Source organism: Phalacrocorax aristotelis, chromosome 22, assembly GCF_949628215.1.
Source record: "Phalacrocorax aristotelis chromosome 22, bGulAri2.1, whole genome shotgun sequence".
NCBI classification, from domain to species: Eukaryota; Metazoa; Chordata; class Aves; order Suliformes; family Phalacrocoracidae; genus Phalacrocorax; species Phalacrocorax aristotelis.
This window is the reverse complement of record NC_134297.1, coordinates 5,679,243-5,703,222: the sequence shown is the minus strand read 5'-3', so window position 1 is coordinate 5,703,222 and position 23,980 is coordinate 5,679,243. Positions and strand designations below refer to the sequence as shown.

Sequence of the window (23,980 nt, the reverse complement as noted above, 5' to 3'; positions counted from 1 at the left end):
GTATGGCTCGCCGCTCTGGGTCATCTCTCAAGCTCCTGTCTCCCTTGCAGTGAATCAGCAGGGAGGGCTGGGACGGCGGCCAGGGCACCTGCAGGAGCTTTTCTGAGCTCTCCGGGCGGGGGCACTGGCCCTTTCCCAGCAGCGGATATGGGGGTTTCACCTAACCCTGCGCACGCTTTGGCTCGGGAAGGTTTATCTTTCAGCAGGCGTGAGGTTAGGTGGCTCTCTGGTGTGGTAGCTCTGGGAGAAACCAGAGGAGGGTCTGGTCCTGTTGAAGCTTGCCGAGCATCCTCAGGTTTCGCTGCTAAACGGGAGCTCTTGTGCAAAAGCCACAAAGGCAGAGCTCGTGCCCGACTTTTGGTGTCGCTCTGAATTGCTGCACGTCGCCCAGGCTGAAGTTTGGCTTTGGCTTGGCTGAATTCAGGGAACTCGTTGCAGGTTTGCTGCTGTAAGACGGGGATCAGACTTCTCGTCTTGACCTAAGCTGAACCCCATCCTGCAGTAGGCAAGGCTTTGGGTTCGGTAAATGGGAAGGTAAAATTTCCAGAGCTGCTGTGAGGCTGATTTCTACCCTTAGCCGTGATCATTTTGTTCTGTTGTTGTGCAAATGTTTTAAAAATAACTAGGGAGAAAAAAAAAAATGCAAGTGCAGGGGGAAAGCACTGATAAACACAGCCTGAAGTGCTGTTACAGGCAGACTTTAGAGCCTGAAATCACCTCAAATGTATTCTGAATTACCTTGAGCATATTTAGACAGATCTATTTTTCATTGCAGGACATTAATGTACTGACTTGGAGGATTTTTTTTCCTCTGCACAAACATTTCTGTCGCATGCTGTGAGGAAGGAGTAATAACCCTTCTTAGCACCAGGACAAGAAGAAAGACATTGCGAGGGAATGGCTGGGGAGATAGTTGGGGGCATGGCTGCGAGTCTGGACTCCGGGGGGTTATATTTTGCTGTGCAAACCAAGGCAAGCTGGAGCTTCGGAGCTGACCTGGGCTCTGGAGCCTTCTCCGGTGAGGCTGAGAGTCGATTTTCTTACCTGTCTTGTACAGTTTGCGAGGCTGTCATGCTCCGTGCAATATTTGTATCCCTAAAGGTTTGTGAATTCCTGCGATCTCCTTTCCGCAGGTTAGGATTCGCAGCGCAGATTGTATGTATTAATATTAATAGTGACAAATGAGCTTTTTCTCCCAGGCTCTGTGCTATTAGGGCACCCTCCTCTGCCAGGCAGGGGCTCTATGCAGATCTCAAGATGAATTAAATAGGAGCTTGAGCATCATGTCTCCCAAATCCTGGTTTTGCAGCTGAATGAGCAGGCTGAGGTTGCAGCCCCTCCAGCTCATGCTGTGTCCGGCAGTGGGAGGACATGGGAATGGAGATGCTCTGCAGGGTTGGATGGAGGAAGAGAAGGTTGCTGGGAAAAAAAACAGTGCAGCTGGTGTCCCGGGGATGGGTGGGAAGGTCTGTCTGAACAGCAGGTGAGGGGCAAGAGGAGCAGCGTGGCAGATGTTGAGGGGCTGGCCCGGGCAGGTTTTAGGAGAGGAGGAAGCAAAGGCACGCGGGCGAGACGGGCTTCTCCATCGAGCAGCTCCTCCCTGTGCAGCCTCCTGCCAGGCTGGCTCTGCCGTGCCGGGAGGAGCTTTGCAGGGAGGTGGAAAGGAGGAAGACTTCTCCCGCTTCGTTTGGTAGCTGCAGCTCCCGGGCTTTGCTGGAGCCACTCGAGGGAGGGGATGGAGCCAAAGACTTCTGTCTTCTGGCGTTTCCAGAAGTAGCCTTGAAGGAGACAAGCCTGAAGGGGTATCTCCATCCTCCTCTATGACTGGCTCGCTGCCTGCCTGGAGTAACTGTAAACCTTCCCTGTGTCTTTATGATTAATGACTGAGGCAAAGAAACACCACAGCTGCTGCTCAGCTCCCGTGGTCAGCAGCCTCCCACCCATGCTGTGTCCGACCCCGGGGAGAGCAGCCTTTCCTCAGACACGGGGCCTGGGGTTATCCTTGGACAATATCCTTGGAAACCCAGCAGCCTATCTCGAGGCAAATACCCCTCTGGATAGCTGGGAGTTAGATGTTGCCCTTTCCAGCAAGGACTTAGGTGTGAAATCAGAGCAGCTCCTGCAGATGCCCTCTGGGCAAAGGCTGTAGCTGGGGGCGAATGCCATGGGAAATGGCTTGGCGCATCCGTGCTGCCTCCAGCACCAGGCAGGTGTCCAAGCAGATGACTTTACAGCAGCGAAGGGCTGGTAACTGAATGAAACGGGGCAGAAAAAATGTGAAATCTCTCCTACTTTTTCCTCTTCCTCTGTTGCTGCTCCCCCTCCTGTTCCCGAGGTCATACTGCATTTCCCTACTCCCTCGCCTGTGGCATGGCTGTGTCCTGTAGTCCTTCATGTAAATGCTTGGTTTCTGTTTGTGGAGAGGTAAGAGGTACAGTATCGATGATAAAAGTGTGGGATTTTCCCCTCATCTAGATACTTTCCAAATTAGGAAGGAAGATGGAGACGTAGAGCAATAGGTTTTGGAGACATAGAGCAATAGGTTTTGGAGATGTAGAGCAAAAGGTTTTGGAGATGTAGAGCAAAAGGTTTTGGAGATGTAGAGCAATAGGTTTAGTCTTCTGCTAAAAAACCTCCTAAATGTAGAGTCTTCCTGCAAGTATAATTTAAAGAGCGAATGGCAAGTAGAAGATTTTCCCATCTTTTAATCAGTGGCTTTGCTCACTGGCCAAAAGTCAGGCTGCTGGTTGGTTCCAGCCCCAAACGAGATTTGTCAGCCTCGCATTGCCCTTAGCTCCAGCGCTGCCATGCATGAATGTCCGAGGGAGCTCTGTCCGACCCTCATCCCCCTGTGGAGCCACATCCACTGCAGGGCTAACGGGGTACTCTGAGCGCGATAACGGTTAGCTGAAGAGGCTGTTGGGTGGGGATCCACCTCCCTGGCTTTGGGACCCCTGATCTGAAACAGGCCTGCAAATAAGTTTGTGGATGAAGTCAAAAACGAAACAAAACAAAAAAAATAATAGATTTCTCTCTTTTTTTTTTTTTTTAAAGTCAATAAAGCCTTGGTTGTCAGAGAGGAATGTGCCCTTAATCTGGTGACCTTGGTGCAGTTATCAGTGCTGTCGGAGATCTTTATTGCTTCCATCACACTTGCCGGGGATGAAGTTTTACTTGTGTTGGTGGCGTGACTGCTCACGACGTGACTCGTCTGGGTGCCTGGGGGGGGGGGGGGAACGAGTCGCCGAGAAGGTCTTTGGGAGCAAGGCAGTGGTTTTGCAGCTATTTCAGACACTCTAGTGCTGCAGCAGCATCCTTGCTGCATCCTCCAGCCCCTTGGTCCCCCGTGCAACCCCTGGGGATGGCTCTGTGCCTCACAGACCCTCTTCTCTTCACCCACGGTGGCATGGGACAAATGAGGTCAACTGGACCAGAAGGGTTTGTGGACCAGTCCGTCCCTTGAGCATTGAGTGGTCCAGTTTGCCTGAGGCAGAAGGATGGAGAACTTGAAGTCGTAGGATAGAAGGAGAGCGATAGTTGAAGGAGTTTGTCTTGACCGTGCATTTTCCCCAGCCCCCCTGGTTTCCCATGTGGGAACTGGCCTCTAGTTGTTCCTGCCTAAAGAAGGCAACGATTTGCAAAGTAAAAGGCAAATAAAGCGGCAGTGTCAGGAAGACAAAAGGGAACATTAAAAACCCACCAGCTCCTCCAGAAGGAAGCAGTGTGGTCTAAAGAAGGACCCTTGAAAAATATAAGGCATGAGTCCGAAGGAAGGAAAAAGGGAGCATGCCAAATTCCCCTCTAATCCCCTCGACAACAGCCAGATATAATGGGTTGCCAGACTTTCCCCAGAGCTTGTTTTGCTTTGGTCCGGAGATTTTTGCAAACTCTGGCATGATGGGAATTTTAATCAGGGCTAGGGCCTTATTCATGGTGGTGTTTATAAATCTGAGTGGAGGAGAAGGTCCAGATTTTGCCCTTAAAAAAAAAAAACAACCAGACAACAAAACAAAACACACAACCAAAAAAACAACAACAACAAAAAAAAGCACACCGGAAAAAAAAAAAGTGCTGCTCCAGAGGGGAAGCTTACAAGCTGTTCCCATCCTCATTCTGTCCTGGCTGATGGAAAATCACCAGCACTTGCCTCATGTAAATGGCACTTTATCCACTGGAAATGTGAATGCTGTCACCAGGGCCCAGGTCTGTCAAGCTTATCAGCTGAGCTAGTGAGACGGAGAGATGCACCCAGTCCTGTTCACGCCAGGAGAGTGATAGATAATAACATTTTGAGGGGAGGAAAGGCAGTGAGGCTGATGGACGGGAATTAAGGTGCCCTGTGGAAGTCCATCGCTTATTCACTCCTAGTTTCATATTCAGGGGAAATGGCGTTTGCTTTCCGGTTAGTTTTCTTTCTTCCTTTCATGCTTTTTAAAAGTCAACCCAGCAGAATTAATTCTCTTCTCCCCTCGCTCCCATCTCTGCATGTGTCACTCCTCATTTGCCTGTAATAGGGTCTGGCAGATTTACATTTGGGGCTTTGGGTGCTGAGAAAAAGAGGGATATTTCCGTAGACAAAGCAAGTAGCGGCGTGGGAGCAGGGGATGCCCAAGGAGGCATCTGCAATGGGAGGCATGAATCCTCCTCCAGAGGTGCTGCTCGGGTGGAGGTGTTCGTGCTTGAAGATATGAGGGATTGTCACTCTGGCCGTACCATGCTGGAAGCCAGAAATCTGGTGATGGTGTTACTGCTGAGGGCTTTGAAGGCAACAGCACGGAGGTGGGCTGGAAAGAAGCTCTGGGGGGCTTAAGGAGGTGTTTTCCCAGCCCTAAAAAAGGGTGTATGGGAGGAAAGGGAGCCTGGAGGTGGGTCATTGCAAAAGAGGGCAGCTGGGCAATGAAGCCCAGAGAGAGAGAGGTGCGAAAGTTGCTTTTGTGGGAACTAATCGTTACCTTAGCGTTAACGCACGGATAAAACGGTTTCCAGTCTGCTGGGGAAAAGACCACCAGGAGGAAGAACGGAACCACACGGCTCTGTTCCCGTGCAGGGAGAGCTGTGGGATCTCTCCTTAACTAGCGCTGTGCCCCAGCCCTCTGAGGGATTATTAATGCAGATCAGAGCTGTTTTCCATATGTATGATCCTGAAATATCTTCTTCCAGAGTGAACCTTAAGCACGAGCGCTATAATGTAATGAGTTAAACTGCTTGTTCGCAGTTCCACTAAAAGCAAATGGACTGGGAATTTGTTTTAAAAACTGGACAGAGCTTTATCGGCCAATTAATCAGGATGTATAATGGATAAATTAAAGGGCAGAGTCAAGCGAGGCTGCCAAATAAAAACCAATAAAGTGCAATCTACAAATGGACATGACATTATGGGATGCCGCACAACAGAAGCAGAGAGGGGAAAACGGCGCACGGCCTCAGGCCTGATGTGCGTGTCAGGCTCCCCAGGTCCCCTTGGCTTCCCAGCCCAAATCTTGGAGGGCAGCCCTCCTTGTGCGGGTACTTGCCCTTCAAGGCGTGAGAAGTGTTGCTGCTTGAAGGGTATCACCAATTCCCCGTGTAGACTGGAAGCTGAACGAGCCACCGGCTGGGTGTGAGGCTGCTGGAGGTTTGGGAGCCTTTGCAGAAATCCAGGTTAATTTTGTGGGCCCAGGGGGGGAATTTTGCTGTGCCCACGGGACCAGCTTTTTGCGTTTTTTATTCCTGACAGTGCTGGAAATAGCAACACTTGGGGTCCCTGGACATTACAAAACTACTCCACTGCTTTTATGGGCAGAGCCGGTTCTTCCAAGGAGCTTAGGCAGGGGGCTAAAAGGAAGAGCTGGCAATCGTAGAAATGAGTTGGAAGAGCTAATTTCCTCCCAAGCTGTGCAAACTCTCCACAGTTGATCAGACACTCGAGCGACGCGCGGAGCTGCGTGCGGCTCCCTCGGCAGCGCAGACCCCCTCCGGCTGCGCCCGGCCCCGGGGAGGTGTTGGGAGCAGCAGCTGGTAGATTTATGATCCTCCTCCTCCCTACATGCCTCCACGGATGGGGAGTTTTTTCCCCAACAAATAAACCCAAGCAGTAAATTGACTTTGCAGGTAGGGTTGGGGGCTCGGCTGTGGGACGGGGGGTGCTTTCCTTCCAGGCTGAGCTCCCCGGCTGTGCTCACGCTGCACAGCCAAGTTGCATCTGTCCCCTAGGTTTAAAAAAAAAAAAACCTACTTTGCTTGTTAGCTGCCGTGCAGTACTTCTCAAGAGCATAAAAATCATCCTACTTCCTTGGGCTTTGCATCAAGCTAGTCATAAAATCGGGCTGCCAGCGCGGGCTGGGAGCTCTCCCCTCCAGGTGAGCGCGGCTCCGCTGTGCTTCCTGGGAAAGCGAGGCTGCATCTGCTTCTCGTGCAGCGGGTATCGTCTCACAGCACAAGCCGGGGCCACTTCCAGGTCACTTGGCACATCACAAGTGTTTGATGCATCCTCTGAAGGGACAACAAAGGTGTGAACCTGTGAGGAAGCAAAAACACAAATAACAAGAAATAGATTTTTAGTTGATTTTTTTTGTATTTTTTAAATTTTTGTTTTTAAGTGCAAGTGTAAAAAAAAACATCAAAGCGCTTCTTTTGGACCCTCACAAGCAGGGTAACAGCAGCATCAAGGCACTGCGGGCAAGGAGGGAAAAATATTTAAATGGTTTGAAGCAATATTTAGTTTACTGAGAGACAGATCTGATGGAGAGGAAAGCACTGGCCATACCTTTTCTTTGGGAGCTTTGGATGCCAGACTGATCCCGCCGTGCATCTTCTGCGGCATTGCTCCCTGCAGAGAAACTTCCATAAGGAAGTCTTCTAGTTGAGAGACGAGGCCAAATCCTGACGAACATATTGTTTGTGAGCAAACACCAACAGCTAGCTTCTCAGCTGCTGCGAACGGCAAAGCCATGTGGTGACTTCCACCGAGCTATAGCAACTCCTCGCTTGTCTTTATACGCATCAGCTATTAACACGCTGCTCCTGACGATGCCGGTGCGGGTCGAGCCGGTGCTGTATCTGTGGGGTGCCGATGGAGCCGAGGGTCAGACCGGCAAAGACTTTCCCTAGTCCCCTAAGGCTCATATCTTGTTTGGAAAATCCCCTTGGGTGCCTGTCTGCTCCTCCAGGGCCTTAAATACTTGTGCCAACCCCCCTGTCTCTGTCTTGCCCCCCAAACCACAGGGAATCTAAGCTAAGCAGGGATTTCAGAGTGCATTCGGAGGATCCAGACTTCCCACCCCAGGCACAGATAAATGCTCCTCGTTTCCCTCGTAGGGCGTCAGGGGCTGAGCGTGATCTCAGGAGAGATCTCAGGAGAGGAGGATGAGCCACAGTCTCTCTGCGCCCCAGCACCAGCCGTCCCCATCGTCCCTTTTGCTACTGCAAGCAGCGAGGTTGTGGTGTCGTGGTTTTGGGGGCAGGTGGCAGCGTGAGGGGGGAGCTGGGCTGCCTTTGGGATTGCGGCGGCGTGGCAGTAAGGGGAGCTGCTGGCATCCCCGTCTTGCAAAAGCACGTGGCGCTGGTCCTCTGCCTGCACACAGGCAGAGCGGCAGCACTTTCTGCTCTCCTTTCCTGCCACGGGCTGCAAAGAGGTTCCTAAGGGGTCCTTAAAAGCATCTCCTGCTTTTCCTGGAGGTGCTCCGAGAGCAGGGCAAGCTGTGGGCTACATCCTGATGGATGCGGAGCACCCGCACCTCCCTGAGCATCAACCCCCACCGACAGCCTCAGTGCTGAGCTTGCCTGAATAGGGGCTCTCAGGATTAGTCTCCCCGACTGGCTCCGCTTCCAGAGGCTCAGAATCAAAGAGGATTTGCCCAGCGATAGAGCAAATCTTAAACAGCACATTTGTTTACTTGCAAATCACGACCGTTTCTGTGTGCCCAGGCCAAGCTTTGCATCACGTTTGCAGGCAGCAGAGGCCAAGGGAACTTGCTCAGCAAGCATCCAACCCTGTTGGGTACAAATATCCTCCTCATTAAGCACAGGGAGAAGCAAAGTGCAGAAAAGCGTTGGGTGCTGTTGCATCTTCCACCGTTCCCGGCAGAAGATGCTCTTTGCAAGAGATGCCGTTTGCAAGAGATGCTCATTGCCCGTCTGCATCCATCTGCTGCGGAAGGAATAGCTCCTCGTCTGCTCTAGAGGAGCTTTCCTCCATGCCGTCTCTTGCTGGAGCCTCTGCTGCAGGGTGGGCGAGCCGACGGCTGCAGCGGCAGGGAGAGCAGCGTGGGAGAGGGTTGGAGCCTAGCAAATCTGGGCATGTTTTCTTCTTTTGGACAAATAGCTTATTCTCTGAAAATTCAGTTGTGGGTCGGCCAGCGCCATCTGTGAAGCCCTGCCAAATCTGGTGAAGAGTTTCAGCCAAGACAGAAAGAAAGAAAAGGAAAAATTAAAAAGCCTGGATAACGTCCATTTTCAAAACCACTTTTCAAAACAAACATTTCACGTCTTTCTTTCCAAATTACGTTTTCTGTAGACATTTGCCTGTTTAATAATATATCTTTTTAAGGGGATTGGAGAAGATGACCTCACGTACTTAAGTTATTTGACTTGTTGCTTCTGTGTGAGAAATATTTTTGCTCCCTGGTCACAAAGCTACGGGAAAAGCAGATCCAGTCTGCTCAGGGACCTGTTTGGTGCTCGCACGGTGGCTAATGCAACCTGGCTCTGTCCATGGCAGCGTCGACACGCTGCCACCGAGTCCGTGTCGGTGGGAGGGCTTAAGGACTGGCTTCTCTGGAGAAGGGAGACGGCCTCTGAGTGCAAACGGCCCGATGTCTGCTCAGGGTCTTCAGCTGAAAATTGAAATTGGGAGCTGTGGGTTGCAAAAGTGACTGGGTTTGATATTTGAAAAGGAGCTGGCTTCAGTGGAAGAGCTGAGCTTGTGTTTCCACTTGTCCCTTCAATACCGCCTCTTCCCTGGTATCTCCTCTTCCTCAACAGTCTTGGTTTCCCATCGGCGTTTCAGCAAGAGCCGTGAGCCCCAGTGCAGTGTTGCTAATCCTTTCTCACCGTTGGAGTTTAACAGGGACAAGAGGATAGCTGGGAGTGGTTGCCAACATCTGGGGCCACGTTCTCGTGACTGTAAATGGGCAGAATCAGGTAATAATTTAAGCTGGATGAGCCTTCTTGGACATGATCTGGTTGAACCCGCTGCTGATGTGGAAGTCAGGTCCATAGCGCCGGCGTTAGTTTGCCTCGTGCTTTTAAAACTGCTCTACCTGCGAACCAGAGGGCGTTCCAGTAAAATGTGCCTCCAGGCCAGTGAATACAAGGAGGCCTTGGAGCCGTCAGCCTGCTAGAGCCGTTTATTGGGCTAAATATGCCATTGATTTGTTTGGGCTGCATTCTGACTGTGTGGGCTTTGTAAGTCAATACAGCTCCAGTCCTACTCTCTACACTCGGTAATTGCTTGGTAGTGGATTATATTTAGAAAGAGCAATGCTCTGTGTGTGTGTGTACGTGAACACCAGGCGATGGGAGGGCCATCACCAGGAGGAGAGCAGGGCGAGGGCTCGATGAGGTGTGGCACAGGTTGGAGAGCAGAGGGAGAAGGGTACCGCACTTCCAAGTTGCTTGAGGAAGGTGAGGGAGAGACGTAGTTGTGTCCGCTTTGCTCCTGCCAGTCATGTCTGTGAGTCTGTGCTCTCTGGATATTACAAGATACACCAGCTGCAAATCTGCCCCACCTTGGTTGTGCCCTTGGAGGGCACCATCTATCCCTCTGATAGTCTTCGGCACTGGCAGGAGAGCAGCGGTGCCTGGTAGAGGAGACCCTGCCTGGGAACGAAGAGCTCCGGGCTCTGTCTCCACTTGCCTTCCCTTCCCTCTGTGGTGCAGTGCAGGGCGTGATGGGGTTTAGTCCCCAGCTTGGGTGTTGTCCCGCTCCCCAGTGCAAATCCACTCCCAGCATCGTGCTTAGCAGCGCTGTAGCTGATGCAATATATGACTGTACACTTACAAGTGACGATGCTCACCCCCCCAGTAAAATGTTATTGGGGACAAAGGGGTTAAACAGCAGCCTGCTGGAGCCAAGGGCATGGTCAAGTGGGGTTTGTTTTTCTTTTCCCTTTTCTCTTAAGAAAACGTCTCTGAAAGCAGGCAATTGTATATAGTCAATTTTTTCCCTATAGGAATGTGGAGTTTTCATCAGGCACCTGCGAGTCCTCCTGGCCAGCACAATGCAGAGCTCCCCAACCCTGTTCAAATAATTCTTCACGTAACTTCACTGAACAACAGGCACACAGGCAGGTTATTACTTGCATCCCCTATGTTTTTCATAGCTAATCATGAGAGTAACCTTGGTGCCCCTGATTGCAGGCGAGGTCTGCATTGATTTCACAGGGAGCCTCTCCTGCACCTTAATCCCGAGCCTGCGTGCTCCCAGCCGGCCCCCCGCAAAGCCAAGCCATCTTCCCACCAGCAAACACGCCGCACGCGTGTTTCGACACAGCGCAGCGGAGCCCTCGGTGCCAATCAAGGTGCATTCATGGGGCCGTTGCGCGGCGGTGTGGGGTCTCCTTGCTCTCTCCGGCAACGTGCAGTTAGTATATATTTAGAATAACAGATTCCTGCCTCACAGGAGGGGTGTATTCGAGGCCATTTCTGCCGCTGGCGGGAAGGAGGGGTTTCCATGGGTGCTTTTTGGGGGCAAAGGGACAGCTGAGCAGGCAGGTTATTCCTTTTGTGCTCGTCGCCCGCTGTGTTCAAGTGGATTTGCAAGTCCAGCTGCTGATCTGGGAGCTTTACCTCTGCCCTCAACATGCAGGGGCTTGTAAGAGCAGGAGGTGATCTTTGCATTTTAAATGCCTTCCCCGCTCCGTTCACGCTATGTGGAGAGCTTCGCGATGGAGCTTGGGCAGACGAGGCTCTTGTCCCGCTCAGACGCCGATTTACAGAGCTCTGCGTCTGCATTTATTTTTTTTTTTTTTAAATACTGGTACTTATTAGCTGCCTTCCATCTAGTGTCACTGTCACTTCCACGTCCGCCGCCGATTGCTGAGGAATAAATACAATTAAAAAATGAAATGAATCAGCATCTCCGTAGGATGGAGAGAAAGAAAAAGCAGAGCGTGTGCTGCCTCTCCCCCCCTTGCTGGGCCTGCTGCATCCCTTTGCCATCTGAATCTATTCCCCCAGCAGCTTTTATTCTATCTTTGCTGGTGCCGGAGCACAAATAAAGTATGTAACAAGAGTCTTTCAGGACCATTAGAAACACAGAGGGAAGTAGTCAATGTTAGCCAAAGGAAGCCAGCAAAGGATGAAACCGTCAGGGTTGAGGAAAAGCCATTTCCAGGCAGGGAGGAGGTGCTAATTAAATTAAATTTGAGATTTCTGCCACTCATTCCTGAGCAAATCTGAAAAGAAGGTAATAAAAATAATTTTTAAAAAAAACCAAATCAAACAACAAAACGAAACCAATCCCCCAAAGCAGGTGGGGAGGGGGGGATGCTGACTGCCTGGTTTGCTGCAGTTATCCGCCCGGCGCCTCTACCCCAGTGCGTGCGTTTCTGCATCTGCCGGAGCCCTTTGGAGATGCCTTCCCTTTGATGCTGTGATTGATTCCCCTGAGGGACAGGCGAGCGCTACCTGGGGAAGCAATTTATGATTATTTTTAGCTTTTCAAGCACCGAGGGGGATTCCACAGGCAGGGCTCGAGCCCTGCCTGCTTTAACCCCTTGCAGCCCACCCCGTCCCCGGTGTGGCGCATTTGGTGGGAGGATGTCAAAAATGAGGAAAACGGCATAGTTTTTATGAAGTTAGGGATTCTTATAGCTAATTCTTCTCGTGCTGAGCAGCTGTGAACCGTGAGGAATCGCAGTGTATTTGCAGGCAGCGGTGCTGCCCTGAGAGAGGGCTCAGAGGCACCGATGCAAAGCAGGTAGGGGGTGGAATGGAGGAGATATGATCTTGCAGAGGGCAGATTGTTTAGAAAAGCCAGGAGTTGAGGTTGGAAGTGGTGCTTGCGTTGATGGCAGTATCCAGAAAAAAAAAAAAAAAAGAATTTTGAGTTCAGCTCGCAAACAAAACGTTTCAAAATGTCACTGGATTTAAGATCTGGGAAAATATTCTGACTGGATTTCACTCTTTTGCCTCGACAAAATCAAAGTAGTCTTCTTGTTTGCTTTTGAGCTTTCAGATTTACAGCTGATATAAAGCAAATGTAAAGGAAAGGTTGCAGCGAAAGACTGTTTTAAACACAAGAGTTTTGAATTAAAGACCAGAACAAAAAGGCGGGTGAATTGGCGTGTTCATGGAAATACATTGGTGCTTCTCCATTTGCAAAACCAGGATTGAACAAAAATAGCGCTTTCTGCAGAGCATCTCGTCCATCCCTAATAATGAGGTGGGCAGAGAGGGAGCCAGAGCTCCTGGGTGCTTTTCCAAACTCTGGGAAAAGCTTGGGCTTGGGCCAGAGCTTTTGGATGGGCTTTTGGGGCTCTCGGCAGCCAGCGGACATGATTCCCCATCGCCTGGTGTGATGGAGGAGCGCCACGGGTGAACGGACGAGGCTGGCAGGGGAGATGCCCGGCTCCCGCCCCCCCCGCGCTGCTTTGCTGCCCCCTCCCAAAGCAACCCCACCGCTCCGTCTCGCCTCGGGATGGATTTTTCCCATCCTCCGGGGTTGGCCTTTGTCATGGCGAGCTCACTTACGGTGTGAGCAAAGGCACTCTAATTGGCGGGGAATCGGTCCTGAAATGTCACGGAAAGATTTATCTCGCAGCTCAGGCTCTCCAGGTACTAATTGTGCTATAGGCCCTTGGATAATGGCTTCTGGAAAAAATAATCCCAGGCTCTCCTGCGCTCTCTCCCCTCCCTCCCCTCCCTTCTTTTCCCCTTTTTATTCTCCAAACCCTTGGTGGATCCTGGGAGGCTTCGGGAGGGGTGAGTTCTAGCGATGTCTGCTGCCCGCCCTGAAGGGAGAGGTAATTCTTTCCACAGCAAAAAGTGGGAGCGGGTTTAGTGGGCGTGGGGAATAATAGAAGAAGTCATTGCGGATGTGACTTAGGGATGGGATGCAGCTTTTCAGTGTTGCCGGCACAGGGAAACTTCTGGATGGATTAGAAGCGTGGCTGTGTGGCTGCTGGGGGACAGCCTAGCAAGCGCCCTGCCATGGGTCACGGAGCTTTGCAGCCCTGGCAAGGGAAGAAACCACAAATTTCCTCCCCCCGAGAAAGAAAAAAGCTAATTCAGCCCCCCCCGAGTCGCAGTAGGTCGCGGGAACAAGCCACCCCTGCTGGTTTTGAGCTACCCAGTCCCACCTAGCCAGCCGCGTTTCCATAGTCCTGAGCAAGGTAGCCCTGATGGAGGTCGCTGTATGTAATCAATGATATGTTTTTGTCAAACAGGACAAGTTTTTTTTTTTCCTTCCCCAACTGAAACAACAATATTGATCTTCCTGGTCAGTTACATAAAGACCATCTGCATTAATCTGATTTAATGGGGATTTAGCTGGCACGGGAGTGAACCTGTTACTGTTCTAATCTCATTTCAGCAACACACTGCTGCTTTTTTTAATACTGTTTTCCTTTCCCCCATCTCTGCTGTCCCAGTCTATTTGGATCAGGCTTTTCCTGGCCTTTACTTGATTTTGCTGCTTTTCCATGTTTTTTTTTTTTTTCTGGGGGTGTGCTCGCTGGCGGCTCAGCCATCCCAACCACCCGCAGGGCTCCCAGCAGCCCCCAAACCCGCTGCTTTTAGGTTTGCATCCCAAAATTTGCACCATGTCCACTTATTTCTCCCTTATTTGCACATGGTCTGGTGGCATCCCTGGGTGCTCCTGCACAAAGAGGAGAAGCCTGCAACTGCTGTGGGCATGTAAGCCCTGCGGTGCCGACCTCTCCTGCCCCCAGCCCTTTCCCAGAAGCTGCTGGACCACATGTTGAGGTCTCAATATTCAGCCCCTGCTGCTGTACCCCCAGAGGCGAGGGTGGACTGGCAGAGCCAGGGCTTGCACTGGGACTGCACCACCAGATTGCCTGATTATCGGTGCTGCAGCAAAGCCGGGAGGCCTGATGGGTTTTCTCACCTCCAGATGGTGAATACTGTGAAAAGTACATGAGTGTCAGGGGAGGGAAGATCAAACACCATATTTTTGGCGCTTCTGCTGGAGGCTGGGGAGTTGCTAGGACCGAGCAGCAAGAGGCAAATTAAAACCTTGCATTAATTCCATTAACTATGATCATCATCTCACCAGGGATGAATTTAACCATTCACCATTAGTAGTATTATAGACAAAAAGTTGCATCAAAGGTGCCCATGCAACATTAACTTGACTCCATCGTGGAGGTGCGTTGTGATCCTGCCTGCGTGTGCGCCTTCCCTCTCGAGCCTTCCCCGTGTTGCTTTGACTGCGTGGTGGACCCGCAGGCCCTCCACCCCTTCTCCTGCTGCCTCCCCGGGCGGGTGAGCGAGGGAGATGTTAAAAGGCAACGTAAGGCACCAGTTTAATTTGCCAAGCGACTGGCTCTGCCGTCGCGCGGAGCCAGCTGTGCCATTAGTGCCTGCACAGCTGGACTGCTGTGCTCGTGGCAGGCAGGGCTGCTCTCCTTGATCTTGCTGTTGAACCAAGTGCAAATACATCATAAACACACAGTTCCCATTTGTAGCTCAACTTTCTGTTTCAAAGTTGGCGGCGGGTGGGAACTTCGGGGGGGGTTCGGTCTTTGCCCAGCTCAGTTTTTGTGCTAGGGGAGGCTGGTATGTTCTGTACAAGCTGATACCAGCTCTCTGCTGTCTGCTCTTAGCTCTTCCTTCAGTCCTTCTCCTCTGGAGGGGTGGGCAGGACTGCTGGTTATTTCAAAATTCATCTGTAAGGTAGAGGCAGGCTTTTCCCACCTTGCAAAGACACCGAGGAGCTGGCCCAGAGGGTGCATCCACCCCATGGCTGCAGCGGTCCCCAGGCCTGCGCTGGGAACCCCATAATGTGAGACCTCCTCCAAGCCAGGAGGCACCATGCAGCTGTGGTTTCTGACCCCTACTAGAGCTGGTCCGTGCTCAAAACATCGTACAAGACTATGCCTGGTGCTTCCCTGCTCTCCAGCACTTGCCTGATCTCCCATGGCAGGTCTTTGGGCGAAGGAGATTCCCCTGCCTAGCCAGGAGCTGGTAGATTTGCGACCATCTTCTCTTTCTTGGGTTCAGTTTTATTTTAATCCTTGGTTTCCCTATTTCCCTGGAAACATCGCAGAGGAGGGAGAGCTGGGTGACCAGGGCGGCTGTGGGAGCATTTCGTGCTGCTCCTTGGGGATGTCGGGGGTGGGGGTGGGGTGTCCACAGCACCAGTTCTGGGGCTGGGACACCTGAGCAAGAGGTTATCTGCAACTTTTAGCAATTAGGGAACCTCTGGAATGACAGCTTCAGCTGATGGGTAGAAGAGGGGAGAGAGAGATGCAAAATCAGCTGGATAAGTTCCAGTGAAGGAGAAAAAGCTCAGAAGGAGCTTCCTCCTGGTTCTAGTGCAGGGAAGCTGGGTTTCTTCTGTTGAACCAGCAGAAATTGCTGCCTTTTTTTCCCCTCTGTCCATCTACAATGTCCCCCTTGTCCATCCCCCTTGCCCACGTGCTCTCTGTGTGTCACGGGGGCTTGTTTCGGGTACCCGTTTCTCGCTGTGGCCAGCTGCAGGGGGCTGGTGGAGCAGGATTCTGGTCCATCCTATCCCAGGTTGGATGTAAATCTTCCTCGGATCCACCTGGGGTCTCTTCTGTCCCCTCTGGGGTATCTCAGAGCCATCACCACTTGCTGCACAGCCTATGCTAAGTCCAGCCTGGCTCCATCAGCTGGGTCCTCACTGCCCGGGTGGGCTTGTCATCATTGCAAGGTCAGAAGCCTTGGGGCCATGCTGGGACACGTCCGTCACTGGCCACGTCCCCTTCTTTGGCTTTGCATCCATCCTTTGTGCCCTGTATCCGCAGACATCTGCGGCTCAGGGTTTGCAGGCAAAAGCGATAACCTGGACAAGCCCAGGGCTCTGAGGTGGCACAGGCAGCAGGAGAGGAGGGCGATGGGGCTGGAAGCACAAAGATCAGCAGCTTTTTTTCCTCCGTGCCCCATGGCTTTGAGGTCAGAGGGAGCTTGTCGCTGCTGAGTGAGGCAGCTCTCTGCAGCAGGGCGCATAACTTGTCGGGGAGCACCGGCAACTTACAAGGTTGCAGCGGGTAATTTTTCCTTCTCTTTTGCATGGATTACACTTGTTCTCTGCTTGGCCTTTTCAGCAGGGAGAGCAGTTTGGATACACATTACCTACACAGCAAACTGTGCTCTAATTGGCCCAAAATTGGTCCCAAAATGTCATGGAAAGATTTATTTCCCAGTGCAGCCTCTCCAGGTACTAATTTTTCTATGGGCCGCCAGATAATGGCTCCAGTGCACAATAGCTCAGAGTCCCTAATCAGGATACAGAGCTGTAATTGGGTTGAAGGGATTTAAAATCATTAAAGCCACATTCAAGGGGGAATAAAAAAGGAACCCCCACCTTTCTTTTCTCCCCTCACCCCCCAAGACAGAGTGACTGTGTTTAATGAGCAGCTCCTGGCATATCACTTACGATATTCTAGTAATTGTGTCAGCAGCAGAGCAGCCCAAGGGGAGGTTACTGAGGATCCAGAAGTGTGAAAGTCTCAGATCCTAGCATTTTGGTGATTTTTCTGGTCTGGCACCCAGCCCTGCGTTGCAATGCGCCCGGTTCTGTCTCTCTCGGTACTGCTGGATCGGAGCGTCCTCCAGCCTTGGCAGCAGCTATCCTTGGGTAGAGCAAGGTCAAGGTTGTTACCCCCATTTTACGGATGGTTCTGGGTCCACACTGGTGTTTTGGTGTCGAGAAATTGGTGAGAACTGGTAAAAAATGGTGGTTCTGCAGTGGGTGACAGTTAACAGGTAGGAAGCTGAGCAAAGGTCTCCTACACTGAGCAGAGCAAAATTGTTTGTTTTTGCTTTGATTTGCTTTGATTTTTCCCTGCTTCGTGCTTTTACTTGTTGCATTTCTTTCCTTTCACATCAGGCCATTTCTCCCGTGTTTTGATACCTTTTGAATTCCAGACCTGGCCCTCCCAAGCCCTTGCAAACCCACCAGCTCGGTGTCACCCAGCCCTTGCAAAACGTGCGTCGTCTCTGATAGTTGGTGAAAACGGGGATGGCTGCTGGCGCCAGGCAAGCCCTGGCAGAGCCCGGCTTGACGTGTCCCGCTTTGACAGCGCGCTGCCGAGAGCTGCCTTCGCTCGCGGCCGAGATGGTGTCAGAGCATACACGCAAAAACGAGAAGTTTTGTGTGGGTCAAATGAAACATTTTGCATGACCCTGCAGGATTTTACTTTTTTTAGTGTGGCTTTTTTAATCCCTGGGATTCTTTTTTTCCTGGTGACTCAGAGCAAGGGGGCCGGCACGGCTCAGCTTTTGTCTTTTAAGCGTCACAGCCGCGGCGCCGATGAGTTAACGCAGTTATCTGGCGTACTACAACTTCAGGTATTAATTTCCCCTAAGCCGCGCGGTACACTGCTGCACCCTCGACTCCTCTGGAAGGATCATGGGGAAGGTGACGTCAAGAGACTCACCGACGGTGGGGAAAATATGATGTCCAGGTTTAATCGGCAATGATTGTTTTGTCTTCTGTACAAAAGCAGCAAATCCCCAGAAGCTGGTCAGGAGCACAGCTGTTTATGGCGAACAGAAGCTGCTGCTTATCTCCTTGTAGCAACCTGTCTCCAGGAGATCACGGCTTAATTAACTCGCGTGTTATCGAGAGTGAAATTGTACAGACATTGTTAAAAAAAAAAATTAAAAAAAAAAGAAATAAGAAGAGATAAAGTAGGAAAGCAGGAGGTGACCTGGGAGCCAAGTGGAGTGAACTCTATAGAGAGCCAAGGCACGTGGCTGCTGGAGGCGGCGGGTGAATTTGCATGTGATGGATGAGCCGTGCTGCCCGGGCAGGGGGAGCGATTCCCCGGGCCCAGGCGTGGTGGAGAGCAGCGCTGGGCTTGCCCCAAAACACCTGCGAGGGTTTCAACCGGACGGGGTTTGCAGCTGAGCTCTGCTCGTCGGTGAAGGGGCCGCAGTGCCCGGTTGGGAGTTGGAGCCTCCCGGGCAACCTGCACATCAGCACGGGGGCTCTCACACCTCGTCCAGGCTCTTTGAAGGGCAGGCAGGCTGTGCTGCTAGTGCTGCCCTCTCTCCCCCGTTGATTTGGAGAAGGGCAACACCCCTCAGCCTCAGGTTTCATAGAATAGATCAGTTATTTTCTGTCTGACCGCTGTTTGTAGACCGAGCGGCCACTTGGAATCGGTGGGAGGGGGGAGCCGAGTCCTTTCTGAAGACGCTCTGCACTGGGCAAAGCTGAGCTCGTAGAACCAAAGCTTCTTTAAAAAGCCGGGTCAGACAGCCTCATCGCTGGCTTCAGCAAGCTTTCTATCAGTCCCCGGCGTGGGGGCGGCTGGCCGTGCTTTCTCCCCGGCGGTTCGCCCCAGGACTGGCCTTGCAGCGGGCAGGGCGGGCGGGACTGGGGCTTGGCCCCGAGCCTGGCCCCAGGGCCGCCCGCCCGCAGCAGGCGGTGCCCGTGCAACGGGGGCAGCAGCACCCCCCGGGCGAGGGCTGGGCAGCGAAGCCCGCGCCTCCCCGCTGCCGCAAGGCACGGCCGCGGCCTGTGGATCTTCCCACGGATGTAATGAAAGGTATTGCTGAAGGAAATTGCCCAGTAGCGTTTCGGTGAGGGATGCGGAGTCACTTAGAGCGCGTGCAGAGGGGAATTTGACAGCCTTTCCTATTCATCGCTCAAAGTGCTCCGCAGATCAAAGCCAGAGAGACAATAATACATTTTGAACTAAGAACATTAATTTGTATCCAGAGCATTTTAATAAATAATTTTTTAAAAATCCAGTTCAGCCCTGTCATCTAAAGCCAATTCCATTTAATATCCAGCCCTTCGACTGACAGATTTTTAACACCGTAATTAGCATGTATGGCTCTTAAAAGCCTTTGCCGGTATCTCAGGCCTTCTCTGCATTACAGCATCTTCTCTCCCCTCCTCCTGGCCCCCTTTTACAATGTTGTTATTCCATTTGTAGTTGTTTATTGTGCCCGCTGAGACAGATTAAAGACAGGAAGGAGCCTGAGAGTTGTTCTTAGGGGCTCCTGTGCGGTACGGAGTAAGCACGGCGCAGCTCACGGATTCAAAACCCGGAGCCTTGCTTTTAAAACCATGTACGTGAAGAGTGGAGGTGGTTTCTGAAGAGTTTCACTGTTGCTTTGTTGGATCTTTTTTGTTTGATTTGGAGTTCTTTTTGGTGGGGTTTGTGTTGGGGTGTTTTTTTGGAAGGGGAAGGAAGAGGGAGGAGTGCAAAGGCTTTTTCCTTAATGAAAGCCGAGGTTCTTGTATAACCACATACAACTGAAAGCTGGAGTTTAAAAGGAAAATAAGAGAGGTTATGAAATACTTGGTCATATTGTAAGGTTTGGCAGCACCGAGAAGTATCCTCGTGTGCTATTGCATAGAACAAAGCTCCGCGTGCTCCATCCGAGGATGAAAGCGGGTCCAGCAGAAGGCAAACACAGCACAGTCCCCTTATTTCCTCTTCCCAGTCTTTAAGTGGGATGTAAATTGTATATACTGCAGGCGTGCTTAGATCTGAGTCTCCTTCCTCCAGCAGAAATTGCCGGTGAGCGGCAGAGACGTTTGCCAGTTCCCATTTGTGTGCGTGATCTGATACACAGAAGGAGCGTGATTTTGTTTTCCTAAGGCACCGGAGTGTGAGCGAGGGGGAACCAGACCTTGTCCAGAGAAACGGAGAAGCCAAATGCTTTCTTCTAGTGATTTTGTTCCACTTCACTGTTGGCTAAGGATTGGTCCAAAGCAAAATCCCAGCTCTGAACAAAAGCCTGAAAGCCCAACCCGCTTCCAGACTGCGGTTGCTGCTTATCTCAGCTGCGATAGGAATCAAACCTGGAAACCTGCATCTCTCCTCTGTTGCGGGACTGACCTTTGGAGTGTAATTGCCCTGTCCTGCAGAGGTGTAAGCCTCAGGGGCATTCGCCCATCTCTCAAATCTGCGAGCATTTCTCTGCTGGAAGACTAACACTTAATGCTTTGCAGCAAGCACCGTATAGCTAACAATCTTGCCAGGTGCCTGGGAGCTAGGCGGGCGTTATCCTTTGCCTTTTGCCACAGGGTGAAAATCAAAGCGAGGAGAGCCCAGTGCCTGGCTTTCAGGCAAAGCAACGCCATGCCCTGCTTTGCCATTCGAGGCTTGCTCGTGCAGACCCACGTTACGCGAGTAGCTGGTGGGGATGGCGTTGAAGGCAGCATACGTGCGCCTGCACCGATTTGGGGTGCTCACCTGCACCCTGCAGGCATGCCCTACGAAGCGCTCCCCTCCTGGCAGCAAGCACATGGTGGGTCAGGGTGATCAGGCTCCCAAAACCCGTGGTAGACACCCAGCCCCTCCAGCAGCTACAGGTGCTCACGACGTAGCTTCTCGCCGCTCCTAAGCACAGCGGAGCCAGTTTGGACTGCAAAGACCCAGTGTTCCGCTGGGCTCTGGGCTGCCCGTAGCTTACACAACGCAAATTTGCAGAAGACCGGAGCAAAGCGCTTGCTCCGACTCGTTATTCCTACCGTGGCACCTCAGCAGCAGATGCTTTGCGGGGGGACGCTGCCCCGTCGCCCAGCCGCGGTGCGGGGCCACCCGCCCCGGCGTGCCGCAGCAGCCCTGCCAGCTGACGGCTTTGACAGGATGATGGGCTTTGGCACCTTCCCTTCACCAGCTTGGAGCTGGCCCACGGCGTGCCTGCCGGGTCTGCAGGGGCTTGTAATAAAGTTTAGGGCTTGCGCCTGGCTTATTGTTGGCACTCGCCACTTCTTCTCGCTGCTCCGGCGGTATTTCTTGTCCCTGGCTCGTGGCTGGCTCGCAGCTGCAGCGTGCTAACCTTCACCCTGATGGGAGTAATTATTCTGCGAGCCCCCGAAGTTGGTGTAGAGTTCAAGCCGTGCTGCAATTTGCTTGCAGAGCGAGGCTAAAATCCTTCCCTCCTCTCTGCTTTTCACGTTACACATTGCGTTTAGTCGCTGGGTTTGGTGCCTGCTTTGCAGGAGGCAGCTGCGGTTCCTTGTAGTCTTTTGTTTTCAGTTCGCCTTTTTGGAGATAAATACTAACATCCACTGAGGAGCGACGGGCGAACTCTTCTTTGTAAAGCCTCGCTTTCCTTGCTTTCTGGAGCCCCTGCAAAATGTCAAGCGCTCTTTTCCTGCGTCCTAAGTGCAACCACTTACCCAGGTTCCTGGTATTTTGGGAGTAAATCCATTTACTAGTGAGTAGGCTGAGAAGGAGACTGGATGCCTGTTTCTCACTGTTTGCTCTGCGCCAGTCTGGAGCCCTTGGAAAACTGGACTCTCAGACCTACAAGGAGTTATCTGCAATTGCAGATTGCAAAAATGGGCGCTTTTTGATGCGGTAACCCACCAACCGGCTATGAAAGTTGAGCAGGACGAGGAAAGTTCAGGCTGTTCCGTAATGTGAACAAGGCAATGGCATTTACATTGGAGATATCCGGGACTCAGGATCTGGGATTAGTGTCAGCTCTCATGTGGCAAGCTAAATTAGGAATGCAGAGGCTGTCTCTGTTTATGATACGGGGTTGTTAGGTGCTTCAGGTACTGTCATTCTTATTTAAGGATATATTTAAGGATTAACAGTAAGAAGTCCAGCATTAGCAGGAGAGAAATGAATGTTAGTGAGCTTAGGCTTGGAGGGCTTATTTTTGATCATCATCATGTGAGCTGCTTTAGGAGAGATGAGCTCCAAGATGGGGAGGGAGATTCTTGTATTTTTGCAGGAAAAGAAAACCTTTTGCAAGTTTAAATAGAGATCAGAACTTAGCAACAATGACGGCTGCATGGGTAAAGCCGCGTAACTCCCCGAAGCTGGTGTCTTTGCCGGGCTGAGGATCTGGTTCACAGCATCCAGCCTATTTTTAGGCTCTCTTTAATTTTTTTTTCCTCTCTTGCAGAATATGCACCATCAAACAATGTCCACAGATTTCTTTGTTCTTTGAAATCATTCACTGCTTTTAATTGGCAACCTTTCTCTTTTGCCTTGATCACAGTTGACTGCAAGTAGGTTACATTTGCGATGCGTGCTGGCTTCGAGAAGTTATCTCTTGACGCTGCTCTTTTTGACTGGGTGCGGGCACAAAGATTTTCTTGCTGCAAAATATTTTCTTACATGTAAACTCCCCGTTTCACTTTCCCTGGCTTTGATATCTGCTGCCCACAAGCACTGGCACCGGTGAAAAGCTGTTGAAGATTCACAGCTCTCCTCATCTCGGGATTAGAAAGGCTCCTCTTAAAACAGAAATGGGCACAAAGTGTGTTTCTTTTGTGTGATGAGTTTAGTCGGTTCTGATGGCTGAGGAGCAGAAAGAGGGGGGGTCTCACCGTGCTTTCACCTCTGTTTTAAGGAGTAGTTTAAAATGTGCATCCCGGGCTCCTCCCTTTGATGTCTCCACAATTCTTGTCTGTTTGGACTTTATTTTTAAATTATTAATTGTAAATATGATAATTGTAAGGTCCAGCCTGTCCTTTGGGGTGAGTCTGGGGATGCTGGGGGGTGCCCTCCTACCCTCTGTGTCTGAGCCCCTTGCAGAACCCGTGCTGGCTGCTGCGGCGGGGACCGTGCAGCTCTGCTCCAGCACTCCTCGGGTGCAAGAGAAGGGGGTGGCTGGGCTGAAGGCGGGGACAGAAGCCAAAAGGGTGCAGACCTTTGTGTTAAGAGCCGGTGCTGGAGAGGACAGCCTGCCGGGTGGTTGCGCCTGCTGCTTGACCAAGCTGGACGACTGGTGAGTCTCCATTACTTATGTGCTCCCTGAAGCTGAGACAATTGCTGTTATCCCAGATAATATTGCGTGACCTACATTTTTACTTGAAAGCCTCCAGCAGATAATTACTTTGAATTTCGATTTACAAACAAACACATTCATATTCTAGTTTTTAAAATAGGGGATGAAAGCAAGCCCTTCAACAGATTAAATCCCCACCTCTCCCTGCCAGTCTCTGCTTTCGCCCTGTTCCTCTGACTTCTGGAGCAGGCAGGGGAGAAGGAGTGGATTTCCTGGGCTGGGTGAAGGAGGAGGGTTTGGATGTAATGAGGCTGTTGGGTGTTTTCCTGGAAAACTGCAGGAGTCTCAGTGCTTGGGAGATTTGGGCCATCTGGATAAATAGGGTCAAGCTCCACGTTGGCAGTGATGAGGCCAGGGCAGCTTGGCCTCGCCGGAGGAGCTGGGGAGAGGAGCAGATCGGTGCATAAAAACACCTAGCAGAAGGCATGCCCCTTCCCTTCCTTGGCTCTCCCGGCACGGTCGGCGTTGCCGCTGCTTCTCCTCCTCCTCCTCACCGTCCATCTGCCTGCCCATCCGCTTGGCGCGGATGCATCCGAAGGCGCGGGAGGCAGCGTTGGCCGTGGGTCAACGCATGGGACTTGGCATGCGCGTGCGGGAAGGGGGTCGTTAGTCATGAAAAGGGTCGGGTGTTAATTAGGAGTCATGGGGAAAAGAGGACCGTGGCTTGCTGACACGTCGGCTCTCCCGGAGAGGAGGAGAGACGAAGCTGGGCTGCATCCCGCTCTGGGCTCCGGGAGATGGATGCATGTTCCTGGTGGAGAGCTCAGACCCCGTCTGCACTGGTGGGTGCACACGATGCAGCGGGTGGCAGCTTTCCCCGTAAGGTCTGCGGTGGTTGTGGCACTGGAAACACCTCATCATCTGCCTTTCTCCACGCACCTCGGGGCTTTCTGTTGCTGGAGGTGGAAAACGCAGAAAGCTGTCATGGTCATAATGCTTATACAAAATCCCGGCACCCTCATTCAGTCATTTGTTGTCCGAGCTTTCCCCTGTATTTTGACTTGGCCTCCAGGCTCTTTTATTTCACAGCGTGAAACCGTGTGTGCAGGTCTGAAGGTGGGTTTTTTTGTAGGTGTATTTT

At 51.7% G+C, this 23,980-nt stretch overlaps 1 protein-coding gene across 5 annotated transcripts in view; it reads left to right on the top strand.

The window, feature by feature from the left end:
• LOC142067489 (protein CEPU-1) overlaps positions 1–23,980 on the top strand; it is a 353,823-nt gene that overhangs the window by 261,768 nt on the left and 68,075 nt on the right. The gene's annotated exons all lie outside the window — the stretch shown is intronic.